The following is a 13,006-nucleotide window of genomic DNA, read 5'->3' as shown; positions in this document are numbered from 1 at the left end:
TGGTTGCCCAGCCGCTTCTTTGACTTGTGCTGTTTCCCCCAGATTTTTCCCTGCTCGCAACTCTGGGGAAAATTCCCCTTGGATCTTTCCGACAAGGTCCCCTGAGATGCCACTTGCTCAGGACCTTCCCGCTGTAGATTCTCCTCCTTTTTGTCATTTTCCATCCCATCACCTGCTGGAATAAAGAGAAAGAATTCAGACATGAATCATTCCCCATGCTTGGGTGAAAGAAAAGAACAAGGAAGAGTGAAGAGGGGAAACACAACACAATAAGTATTGGGGAAAATTGAGAAAGGTATAATTTACTGAACCATCTGTAATTGTTCCTTCTCTGAAGTGGGCGCCAGGAGCGCCGTGATCCATTACAACTGGGTTACATCTCCACATCATCCAAGCATAGAGGGGATGATGTGTGTGAAAGACAGAGAGAAAGTAGTAGTAGAAGAAGAAAAGCCACCACTCTTGAAAGATGAGGAAAAATAACCCTGTTGTGGTCGATCACAGAGTAGGGGGGTGAGGTCCTACATCTATCAGCCAGGGTGGGTGGGTGGGAAGCCATACGTGACATCCACCATGATGATACAACTGATTAGGTCACACTGATGACTGCCTAGGAAGGAATACTGTGGAAAGGGATCTGGGGGTCAGAGGATCACAAGCTAAATATGAGTTAACAGTGTAACCCTGTTGCAAAAACACAAACATCGTTCTGGGATGTATTAGCAGGCGTGCTGTAAGCAAGACACGAGAAGTCATTCTTCCGCTCTACTCCATGCTGATACAGCCTCAACTGGAGTACTGTGTCCAGTTCTGGGTACCACATTTCAGGAAAGATGTGGACAAATTGGTGAAAGTCCAGAGAAAAGCAACAAAAATGATGAAAGGTCTAGAAAACATGACCTATGAGGAAAGATTGAAAAAAAATGGGTTTGTTTAGTCTGGAGAAGAGCAGACTGAGAGGGGACATGCTACCAGTTTTCAAGTGCATAAAAAGTTGTTACAAGGAGGAGGGAGAAACACTGTTCTCCTTAAACTCTGAGGATAGGATGAGGAACAATGGGCTTAAATTGCAGCAAGGGCGGTTTAGGTTGGACATTAGGGAAAACTTCCTGTCAGGGCGGTTAAGCACTGGAATAAAATTGCCTAGGGAGGTTGTGGAATCTCCATCATGGGAGATTTTTAAGAGCAGGTTGGACAAACCGCTGCCAGGGATGGTCCAGATAATACTTAGTCCTGCCTTGAGCGCAGGTCCCTTCCCGTCCTATGACCCCTGCTGGCCACAGCCCTGACGTGGGTGAGATGAGGCAGAACTGGGAGGGTTCATTCACAACATGTTTGTGGGAGTCTCTGCTTTTTGCCTCATGCTCTGATGCCTTCTCTGTCAGTTTGATTGACTCCCCAGCTGTTCGGGCACCTCTCATAATTCCCCCCCTTTCCTCAAAGCCCTGGAGATCCGGGACCCACGGCTCTTCCCCTCGTTCCAGCCGGGTGATCAGGCCAGGTTGGGGGAAGGGGAATCCTGCTCGGGGCGGAGGATGAAATCAGACCAGATCAGGGCGTGTCAGGCATTGGGAGAGTGTTTGTCACAAAGAAGATTCCTTGATCTTAACCTGGCCCCGCGCTGGGCTCGGGGGACATGGAATCTGAACGGATGGGACCATGGTTAGGAGCAGCGCAAGGTTCCTAAAAGTGGGGGGCACCAATGCCTGACCCATGGCCCCGCCCCCGAGCTGTTCCTTCCCCCTGAGGCCCCGTCCCTTCCCCTGAGACCCTGCCCCACCCCACCCCTTCTCTCCAAGCCCTCCCCTTCGCACCACCCATTCCCCCGAGCCCCTGCCCTCGCATTGCCTGCTTCTGCCTGAGCCCCCACGCAGCCTCTTCCCCCAAGACCCCACCTCCTGCTTCTCCTCTTCACCCCCTCCCTCCCATCGCTCGCCCTTATGGCTGGTAAAAAGAGGGAGGGCATAGCCCCCTGGCCACCTCTGTTCTGGCGCCCCTGATAGTGGTCACTGAGCCCCCTTGGGATGGGAAGGGGGGAGATGTGCCTTTGACAGATTTGGAGCCACTCTGTAGTAAATTATGAATATTATATGTTCTCTTTTTCTGACAGATGTAAGGGTGGTGGCTGCAAGACTACATGGGGTTAATTCAAGAAAGGCTTGGCTGGAGGTACACAGGAAGACAGTGACTTCAGATAACCACCCTTTGCACTCAAGATACACTTGTGCTGGAGGCTAACGAGTGATCACTTAGGCACCCATAGGTGCTGACTTTTGGTTTTCCCAGGGCATGCTCTGCCTTGAAGCCCCGCCCCTACTTTGCCCCCCTCCCTGAGGCCCCACCCTCACTCTGCCTCTCCACTGACACCCTCCCCTCGCCCGCCTCTTCCCTTGGGCCTATTTCTAAACCCCAAGAGCCCAGAGCCCTGCCCAGGGATGGAGCTAATCCCGGGAAGGGAGGAGAAGTGGGATTCTGTGTGTGAATGAGAATTGAGACAGGCGGGTCAGGACCGTTCTTCTGACACCTTGAGATCTGGAGGGGACGGGGATAATGAGCATCATAATGGGTTTCGGACTCCTCCATTCTGTGGGAAGGGGTGTGGAGATCTGAGTCTCTCACCCTGGATCTGAGGATTATCAGGCCCATGCCCCTGAAATTGAAGTGACCAGGGAAGACCCTGAGAAGAAGCTGAAATTGCCACATCCCAACTCCCTCAGCTTCCAATAACTGAGGCGACAAGAACCCCTTACCCAGCAAGGTCACCGTCTCGTAGTTCTCCTGCATGACGTCCCTGTAGAGGGCTCTCTGAGCGGGGTCCAGCAGAGCCCCCTGCCCCTGGGTGAAATACACAGCCACCTCCTCGAAGGTCACCGGCCCCTGAAACAGCAAGAGACCCCCACTCAGCACCTGCTTCCCCAGCCACAATCCCACTAGTCGCAGGGGTGGGGGACCAATAAAACGGAAGCTCTGGGGGGCAGAGGTGAAAGTAAGCCAGTATGCCCCGGTACGGTGTACCGGCAAGAGCTGGTGCACCGTACTGGGGCAGCCCGGCTTCCCCGGGGGCAATTTAAAGGGTCTGGGGCTCCCAGCAGTGGCTGGAGCCCCAGGCCCTTTAAATTGCCTCCAGAGCCCCGCTGCTGGAGCCCTGGGGTAGCGGCCGCAGGGCTCCGGCAGCTATTTAAAGGGTCTGGGGCTCCCCTGCTTCTACCGCTCGGGCCCTTTAAATAGCTCCTGGAGCCCCGTCGCCACTACTCCAGGGCTCCGGCGGCTATTTAAAGGACCGCGGCAGTAGAAGCAGGGGAGCTGCGGGCCCTTTAAATAGCCCCCGGAGCCCTGGGGCAGCGGGGGCTCCAGGGGCTATTTAAAGGGCCGTGGCTCCAGCTGCCTCTGCCGCCCCAGTCCTTGAAATAGCCGCTGGAGCCCCGCCGCTTCCCCAGGGCTATTTAAAGGGCTATTTAATAGGGCGGCTATTTAAAGGGCCAGGGCGGTAGAAGAGGGGAGCCCCGGGCCCTTTAAATAGCCCCCGGAGCCCCGGGCTGCTGCTGCTACCCCAGTGGGGGGGGCACTTACCTTACAGGGTGGGCTGGGGGTGGCTCTGACCCCCTCAACCCCGCCCCTTCCGCCCTAGGCCCCGCTCCTTCCGGGGGCCAGAGCTGGCCCCAGAGTACCGGTAAGTCACTCGACTTACTTTCACCCCTGCTGGGGGGTCACAGAGTAGCAGAATCCCACCCCCACCCTGCTCAGAGCAGCCAGGAGGCTTCAGGGTGGGGAGAAAGAGAGAGCTCCTTGTCCCTCCCAGCTGATGGCGGAGGGCAGGGGCCCTCCCGTTTATCACACACCTGCTAGCCACAGGCTGATACAGGAAGTGGAGCCTGCAGAGAACTGGGAATACCATTCATATCATATTTCCTCTCATACATGAGCATCTCCACTTCCTCTTATTTATCACCTCGGCTCCTCGCATTAGACTATAGAAAATATTTTTTTAAAAGTGTTACTTATAGGACTCTTTGCACTTGGATTTGTCGCACCTATGATGACTTGAGGCTGGTTTACAAGCTTGGGTACTGGTACCATGATTGCCCTGGTATCCCCCTCCCCACTTACTGGTTAGTTTAAAACCCTCCCGGTTGTTCTGGCAGCTCCCCTGTCACCCGGGAGTTCGGTGACCCTCCCACTGAAAGAGAGGCTGTCAGAACCATATGGCCTCCTCTCTCCATAGCCCGCGCTGTGACAGCTAGTGAGGATGCATGGGCATGAGTTGGTATCATATAGCCTCCGTATAAATCCATGGTACGCCCACGTCTTGAATACTGCGGGCAGATGTGGTCGCCCCATCTCAAAAAAGATATATTGGAATTGGAAAAGTTTCAGAAAAGGGCAACAATACTGATCAGGGGTATGGAACAGCTTCCGTATGAGGAGAGATGAATAGGACTGGGACTTCTCAGCTTGGAAAAGAGACAACTAAGGGGCAATATGATAGAGGTCTATAAAATCATGACAGGTGTGGAGAAAGTAAATAAGGAAGCGTTATTTACTCCTTCACATAACCCAAGAACGAGGGGTCACCCAATGAAATGAATAGGCAGCAGGTTTAAAACAAACAAAAGGAAGTATTTCTTCACACGACGCACGGTCAACCCATGGAACTCCTTGCCAGAGGATGTTGTGAAGGCCAAGACTATAACAGGGTTCAAAAAAGAACTAGATAAGTTCATGGAGGTTAGGTCCATCAATGGCTATTAGCCAGAAGCTGAGAATGGGAGACAGGGCATGGATCACTTGATGATTACCTTTTCTGTTCATTCCCCTAGGGCACCTGGCATTGGCCATTGTTGGAAGACAGGATCCTGGGCTAGATAGATCATTGGTCTGACCCAGTATGGCCATTCTTATGTTCCCCCTCTCCCCTTGCATTGTTACCACCTGGGGATGGGGAAGGGATTCACATCCTTCTTGAAATAGGACACGCAATGCAGTGACTTATGGAGGGAAGCCAGATAAGCATCAATGACCTATCAGAAACTAAAACCACTGGGGGATAATTAGTGCAAATCCCTAGGCTGGTAAATGAGTCTGTAAAAATACCACCCTTTCTTGTGAAAATTGCATACCCGGGGTTAAAGAAGCCTAGCAAGCAAAGAATTGAGAATGTAAAAAGGGGGAAGGGTTGGAAGGACTTTGAAACCAACCAGGGTCTCCATGTGGAAGGTGGGTGAGGGCTGATAAGACAGGCCTGCGTGTCAGCTGTTTGTTACAGTGATGGGGAGTTCAGTTTAGGACCTGCTTTCTGCTTAAAGGTGGAACTCTTCTAATCACTCTAAAATCTGCATGGGTATTCGGATTGTCTTGAACTTTGCTGTGCGGCAGGGAAACAGGGAGGCAGCTTAGTGACCGACATTTAAGGTTGTTTGGTTATGCGGTTCCTGAGATACATCTCCCCTACCCCACCAATAAAGCTTTTCTTAAGGTTCAGGGATTCTAAGAACATTTTTTTTGCACAGCCTAGGGATCAAACCAGAGCGCTGCTTTGGCACAAAAGTCTCAATCCCTTGAGAGATACTTCAGCAAACACACGACACCTTTGGGTCAGCAAAATTGAAACTTGTATTCACCGAAGAATTTAGCTGTCTAGTAGGCACCTACACGCTGGCTTGTGCCTGGTCCTTCAGAACAGTCGTAACCGTCACGGGGATGTGTCACTTGGGGGTGACCGGAGACTTATATTGTCAGGTGCAGCCAGCTCCTTATTGGATTATTGAATTAATAAACAATTAAGTAATTAGTAACTTCAATCTGTATCACATTCAGTCATGTTAATTTGATCAAATTTCTAAAAAAAAAAAAAAAAAGATCTGACACTGAGGTATTTTTAATTTTTTTTTTTTTGGCCTTTGTAGACGGAATTGGGAGCCATGAATAAGGAGCTGGCAATAAGAAGCCAATTTCAGCCTCCGAACAGTTCTACCAATCAAAGACCTACCCCAGCGGCTTTTACCCTTTCCAGGCGACTGTGCCCCTTTCAGGAGGTGATTCGTCTGGCGTACCCCCAAGCTTCACCTCACTTAAAAACGGCCTGCTCACAAAATCAGACAGGAAAATACAAAAGGGTCACAGCCACTAGTACTGAACAGTTGCTTCCTTTCTCATTGTTACCATATCATGGTAAAATAAATCCACTGGAATAGAAATATTGGACTTCCGTTTCAGTGTATAGTCTGTAGAGCAGGATAAACAAGTCATGGTTTGTATGGGATTTTAGTTTGTGCTGACTTCACTTTGCGCGCTTTTTATGGAGCCTGTTGTAAACCTAGGCAAATATCTAGATGAGTTGACGTCCCTCCTGGAAGGCGTCTGGGTACCCCCAGGGGTACGTGTACCCCCGTTTGTGAACCACTGGCCTAGCCCATGTGTTTGAAACCCTCTGGGCTCCATGATTCAGCTTCTATCAGCTTTCCCAGATGTGCCTGTGGACATGGGGGCTAATTCCATTGTTTCAGCCACTCGATTTACAGTGCCTTCGTCAGCGTTATTCTGAACGGAAGGCAGGGGCCAGGCCTGCCCCATAACGAGGTTTAGCCCAACCCATAACAGCATTTATACCCTAATCAACTCAAAGTCACCTCTCGATCTTCTTTTCGAGAAGCTAACAGGTTGAGCTCTGTAAGGGCAGGTCTACACTGGGAACGCTGCATAGACACCATTGCAGCAGTTTAAGGAAGATGCTCTAAGTGAGGGGCGGGCAAACTTTTTGGCCCAAGGGCCACATCTGGGTATGGAAATTGTATGGCGGGCCATGAATGCTCACGAAATTGGGGGTTGGGATACGAGAGGGGGTGAGGGCTCAGGCTGGGGGTGCAGGCTCTGGGGTGGGGACAGAAATGCGGAGTTCAGGGTGCGGGCAGCAGCTCCGGCTGGGGCAGAGGGTTGGGGTGCGGGGGGCAGAAGGGTCTGGATGGGGGTGCAAGCTCTGGGGATGAGGGGCTGGGGGTGCAGGAGGGTGCTCCAGGCTGGGACTGAGGGCGGGAGGGGGATCAGGGATGGGGCTGGGGTTTGGGCCACGGGAGGAGGTCAGAGGTGCAGGTTCCGGGTGGTGCTTACCTCAAGAAGCTCCAGGAAGCAGCAGCATGTCCCCTCTCCAGCACCTACGCGGAAGCACGGCAAGGCTGCTTGGCGTGCTGCCCCGTCCACCAGCACTGCCCCTGCAGCTCCCATTGGTTGCAGTTCCTAGCCAATGGGAGCTGTGGGTGCGGCGCTTGGGGCGAGGCCAGCGTGCAGAACCCCCTGGCTTCCCCTATATGTAGGAGCTGGAGGAGGGACATGCTACTGTTTCTGGGAGCTGTGCGGAGCCACAACACGCTTGGAGCAGGGCAAGCCCACGACCCCGCTTCCCAGCTGGAGCGGGGCAAGACCCAGACCCCGCTACCCGGTGGGAGCTCGAGGGCTGGATTAAAACATCTGAAGGGTCGGATGTGGCCCCCAGGCCGTAGTTTGCCCACCCCTGCTCTAAGTGGACAGAAGAAATATCTCCCTTCACCTTAGTTAATCCACTTCTGCAAAAGGGGGAAACCAGGAAGCTCTCCCACCGACATAGTGCTGTGTACATGGGGGTTAGGTCGTTATAACCACGTTGATTGGGGCGATGGATTTTTCAGCCTCTGAGTGATTTAGTTAAAAACATAAGAACGGCCATACTGGGTCAGACCAATGGTCTATCTAGCCCAGTATCCTGTCTTCCGACAGTGGCTAGTGCCAGGTGCCCCAGACCGAATGAACAGAACAGGGACTCATCAAGTGATCCATCCCCTGTCGCTCATTCCCAGCTTCTGGCAAACAGAGGCTAGGGACACCATTCCTGCCCATCCTGGCTAATAGCCATTGATGGACCCATTCTCCATGAACTTATCTAGTTTTTTTTTAACCCTGTTGTAGTCTAGGCCTTCACAACATCCTCTGGCAAGGAGTTCCACAGGTTGACTGTGCATTATACTTACAGAGGTCTGTAGTGTAGACCAGACCTAAGACTCTTGCTATAAAGCACGTTCTCCGGCCCCTGAATCTTTTCTGCACACCTTTCCAATTTTGCCAACACCCTTTTTAATATGTGGACACCAGAACGGCAGGCAGTATTCCAGTACCAGTCTCACCAATGTTGCAGAAATGTAAAATCACTTTCCTATTCCTACTCACTGCTATTTAAACATGGGGCAAAATCCTGAAGCCACGGTGGGTAGGTAATATCTGTTATTGGATAAACTTATATCGGTGAAAGAGACAGAGCTCTTCATCAGCTCAGGCCCAGACTTAAGTTGAAGTGCTCTGTGTAAGCTTGAAAGCTTGTCTCTGTCGCCAACAGAAGTTGGCCCAAGGAAAGGTATCCTCATCCACCTGGACTTATTGAGCTAGGGGACTATACAAACACAGAACAGACCTCTGCCCTTTGTGCCTTTGAAAATCAGCCCCTAAAATCCTAGTGTAGACAAGGCCTTTAAAAATATAATGACAGAATAAAATAACAAAACAAAATCTTGAGCTAGCAGGCTTTGTCCCTTTGTAGTTTGCTTATAGAAAGAAAAAGATCGTGGAGTCATTGTGGATAGTCCCCTGAAAACATCCACTCCGTGTGCAGCGGCAGTCAAAAAAGCCAATGGAATATTGGGAATCATTTAGAAAGGGATGGATAATAAGACAGAAAATATCAGATTGCCTCTGTAGACACCCATGGTACGCCCACACCTTGAATACTGCGGGCAGATGTGGTCGCCCCATCTCAAAAAAGATATACTGGAATTGGAAAAGGTTCAGCAAAGGGCAACAAAAATGATTAGGGGTATGGAACAGCTTCTGTATGAGGAGAGATTAATAAAATGGGGACTTTTCAGCTTAGAAAAGAGATTGGGGGGGGTAGGATAGAGGTGTATAAAGTCATGAGTGGGGTGGAGAAAGTAAATAAGGAAGGGTTATTTACTCCTTCTCATACCACAAGAACTAAGGGTCACCAAATGAAATGAAATGAATAGGCAGCAGGTTTAAAACAAACAAATGTATATATTTCTACACACAACACACAGTCAACCAAACTCTTTGCCAGAGGATGTTGCAAAGGCCAAAAGGTTAACAGGGTTCATAAATCAGTGGGGTAGCCGTGTTAGTCTGTACTCACAAAAACAATGAGGAATCCGGTGGCGCCTTAAAGACTAAGATTTATTTGGGCATAAGCTTTTGTGGGTAAAAAACCCACTTCTTCAGATGCAGGGTTCATAAAAGAAGTGGAGGATAGGTCCATCAATGGCTATTAGCCAGGATGGGCAGGGATGCAAAACCAAAATCGTATTCCACTTGGTTGGGCATTAGCTGACTCTGGAGGAGACTAAAGCAGCTTTGTACAAATTGTTACTCTAATAAACACTGATCATACAGTGGGTTTCTTTTCCCAAGACAGATCCCCAGCTGCTCTCAGTTGGCGGCAGCTCCATTGACTTCTCCAGAGCGATGGAAATTCACACCAGCTCATGGAGTTTGCAAGGCACACGCACTTCGCACCCCTACACTGCACCGGGATGTGAAAATTCACTTGTGAAAAATACACACCCCTGGCCTAACCCTCTCCCCCCCGCACACACATAGAGGCGTAGTGGATGGGAAGGTTTCTTTTACCTTGGCTCCAAGACTTACTTGGTGCTGTCCCTGCGGGCAGAGCCGCTCAGGTGGGATCCTGCCCGGTCTGGAGGCCCAGCTCTGCGTGGGGTGGGGGAAAGGGGGTTTGGGACTCACCCAGACAGCAACAACAAAGAGTTACTGTAGCCACCAACCGGGGAGTGCAAGTCACATCACTTCCTGCTGCCGGGCCAGCGTGACCCCAGCCCAGCTCCCGTCTGGGTCCTAGCGATAAACTGCATGGCACCGCAGCCCAGAGGTGCTGGAAGGAGGGGGGCTGCCGCACCCCCCGGCTTGAAGTGGTTTCCATCATATGCAGGGTTTGCAGTTTGGTTCAATGGCTCTCAGCCCCCTCTCCCCCCCCCCACACACTGTACAAATTGTTCCAACCCCCCAGCTGCAGCTCCCCCACCCAGCCCCAAGCCCCCATGCCTTTTTGGGGATGCGCACCCCTGGACACGGGCAACCTCTCCCAGCCCTCCATGGACCTTAATCCATGACTCAGAGTCCGGGGGTGATTCGCAGGATTCCGCCCCGGTCCCCCGGGGGGTCCTGCTTTGGGGGCCAGTGTTAGGGTGACCAGACAGCAAATGTGAAAAATCGGGATGGGGGTGGGGGTAATAGGAGCCTATATAAGAAAAAGCCCCAAATTTCGGGACTGTCCCTGTAAAATCAGGACATCTGGTCACCCTAGTGTGCAGAACGGGGCTCATCCAGAGGGCTCTGGTTTTTGCACAGAGAGGGAAGCTTGCTCCCTCTGTGTCTTGTTTATCTTCCTGGGTCAGATGCCACCTCCCCGTCCATTGTGAGCCGGGAGCCCGGACTGAGCAGCTGCTGCCCCCCAGTGGGGTCTGTGCGGGGGAAAGACCCACATTAACCCCCCTCTGTGCCCAGCCCAGGGGTGACTGGAACCAGCCCCCGGGCTCTGCCAACACCAGCCCCTGAGCCGGAGCCTGCAGGTGATGGAGAGAGACTTGGGGAAAGGGCTGGGGGTAGGGATAAAATGCTATCTGGTGGGGGGAGGGATAGCTCAGTGGTTTGAGTGGCCTGCTAAACCCAGGGTTGTGAGTTCAATCCTTGAGGGGGCCATTTAGGGATGTGGGGCAAAAATTGGGGATTGGTCCTGCTTTGAGCCGGGGGTTGGACTAGATGACCTCCTGAGGTCCCTTCCAACCCTGATAGTCTATGAATTTGCTACCAGTAGCAATTACTCATATTAAACTGCTACTGGACCCAATCGGCTACTGGTGTGGGGTAGCCAATTGTAACCAGCAGCAGTTTCTGATGCAGGAGGTTGTGCTTATTTGCTGACTTGTCCTAATTTGCTCAAACTCGACAGTGGCGTGGGACACAAGCAGAAAGTCTTCAGCTTCCAAACGACCCTGCCTGGTGCACGTGTGTACTGATGAAGCGGGCTGTAGCTCACGAAAGCTTATGCTCAAATAAATTGGCTCGTCTCTAAGGTGCCACCAGTCCGCCTTTTCTTTTTGCGAATACAGACGAACACGGCTGCTACTCTGAAACCTCTTAACAGAGTGAGGTCATTTAAACATCATTTCTTTCGCAGCTTCGCTCCCTGCGCGGACAAAAGATAGCGAGGGCAATACTAGAAACACCGATGTCATTGCTAAAACGACGCGCAAGTGCTCATGCAGACTGCATTTTCAACCCGTGTTTTAAAAATATAAATTAAATAGCTCACTGGCGTGCAGCTGCACAATAACAAAGTGAAATGGTGACGTGCTAAGAGTAATTCAGGGAATCCAGCTGCAGACAAGACAAACTGGTGAACTGCTAGACCTTTAGGCGATCAGACACGCTGGTGAGGGATTCTTTGTTTCTGTGGGGCGTATGTAAAATATTTCACTGACTCAGGTCTCCTGCAGCACCTCACTGGGAGGGAGAGGAGCTGCGGTGACTCGTCATCGGGGTGCCTTACGCCTTTCAGAGCCCAGCCCTGGGAAGCCCCTGCTGTCTGTGGGAGAGGAAATAAAAAAGGCCCTCTGCCCCCGGCCCCCGCTCTGTTTTTGCAAACACGGGTGTCTCAGTCCCACCGGGGTAACTCTTACTCCCTCTGCCCCTGCCTGTGCAGGGTTTTACCCTCTGTCACTCCCTGGCAGCGTCTCACCCCTGGGATTAACCCTGTCTCCTTTCCCCACTCCCTCCATCCCTGATTTTGCCCTTCAACCCCTAACCTAACTCTGACTCCAGCTGCTTGGCCCCCCCGCGACCAGTCAATTTCTGTCCCCTGCTCAGAACCTGGCCATCCCCTTGCTCCGATTTGCCCCCTTTTTAACCCCTGTGAAAAGCAATCAGCAGAATCTTATGGCTAATAAGGGCAGGGTGAAGGGCAGTGGCTTCAGCAGATGTTACTGAGCATGCTCAGTTCGTGTGAGCATGCTCAGTGTGCCCCAAGTAGCAAATTAAGACAGAGAGCAGTTTTTCACAGTACACAGAGCAGGACAGTGACTCTGCACAGGGAGCCCCTGCTCACCCCCTTCTCTGCTCCCCCTGTGTCCCCAAGTCCCAGAGCTTCTGCTTGTACTGAGATGCACTGACCCATGGGAAGAGGAATGCCCCTGGGACAGACAGCCACCAGGCAGAGGGGGAGGGAAGAAGCCGGAGACAGCAGACTAAAATAGAGAGCTGAGATGAAAGGGGCAGAAGGAGACATAAGTAGGGTCAGAGGTTCCCAGTTCCTGCTGCAGCATCCCTGGGCAGATTAACTGCTCTGGGAACAAGGTGAGCAGCAGAGACTGGAAAAGCCAGTTCCTGCCTCTGCCAAGTCGGGACGCTGCGCTGCCCTGGGGGGACAATTTCAGGGGGGACAGTGCTGTAGCTCTGTGGGCAGAACCCCGTCATGTAGACACAGCGACAGCGTCCATCGACAGAGGACCATCACCTCCCCAGCCGACGGTAGCGAGGCCAAGGAAGCATTCTCCTGTCCACCTAGCTGGGTCTATGCTGGGGGTTAGGCTGGTGTAATGTCTAGGGGTGTGGATTTTCCACACTGCACTGAGAGAAGTAGGTGTGTCAGTGGTCCCCAAACTTTTCAGGGTCATGCCCCCCCCCAAGCTGGGGCCAGGAGCAGGGCCGTGGCTTGCGGGGGGTGCAGACAGGGAAAAGGGGGCCGAGGCTGGGGCTGCAGCTGGGGTTGGGTCTCGGGCCAGGGACGGGGCTGGGAATGGGGCCAAGGTTGGGGGTGGAGCTGGGGGCGGGGCTGGCTGGGTGGTACTCTCTCCCCGCCTCCCCATGGGGGGCTTCAACCAGGGCAGGAACGGGGCTGGGAGCAGACCCGCAGCCAGGCTGCAGTGGAGGCTGGCAGCTGGGCCTGCCACCAGGTACG

General features: G+C 52.4%; 1 protein-coding gene across 1 annotated transcript in view; it reads right to left on the bottom strand.

Moving 5' to 3' along the window:
• Positions 1-13,006, bottom strand: part of LOC141998056 (uncharacterized) — an 80,056-nt gene that overhangs the window by 27,019 nt on the left and 40,031 nt on the right. The window lies entirely within an intron of this gene.

The sequence above is a fragment of the Natator depressus genome, chromosome 14 (genome assembly GCF_965152275.1).
Source record: "Natator depressus isolate rNatDep1 chromosome 14, rNatDep2.hap1, whole genome shotgun sequence".
Taxonomy (NCBI): Eukaryota; Metazoa; Chordata; order Testudines; family Cheloniidae; genus Natator; species Natator depressus.
Note: the sequence above shows the minus strand (reverse complement) of the source record. Positions and strands in the feature narration are given on the sequence as shown.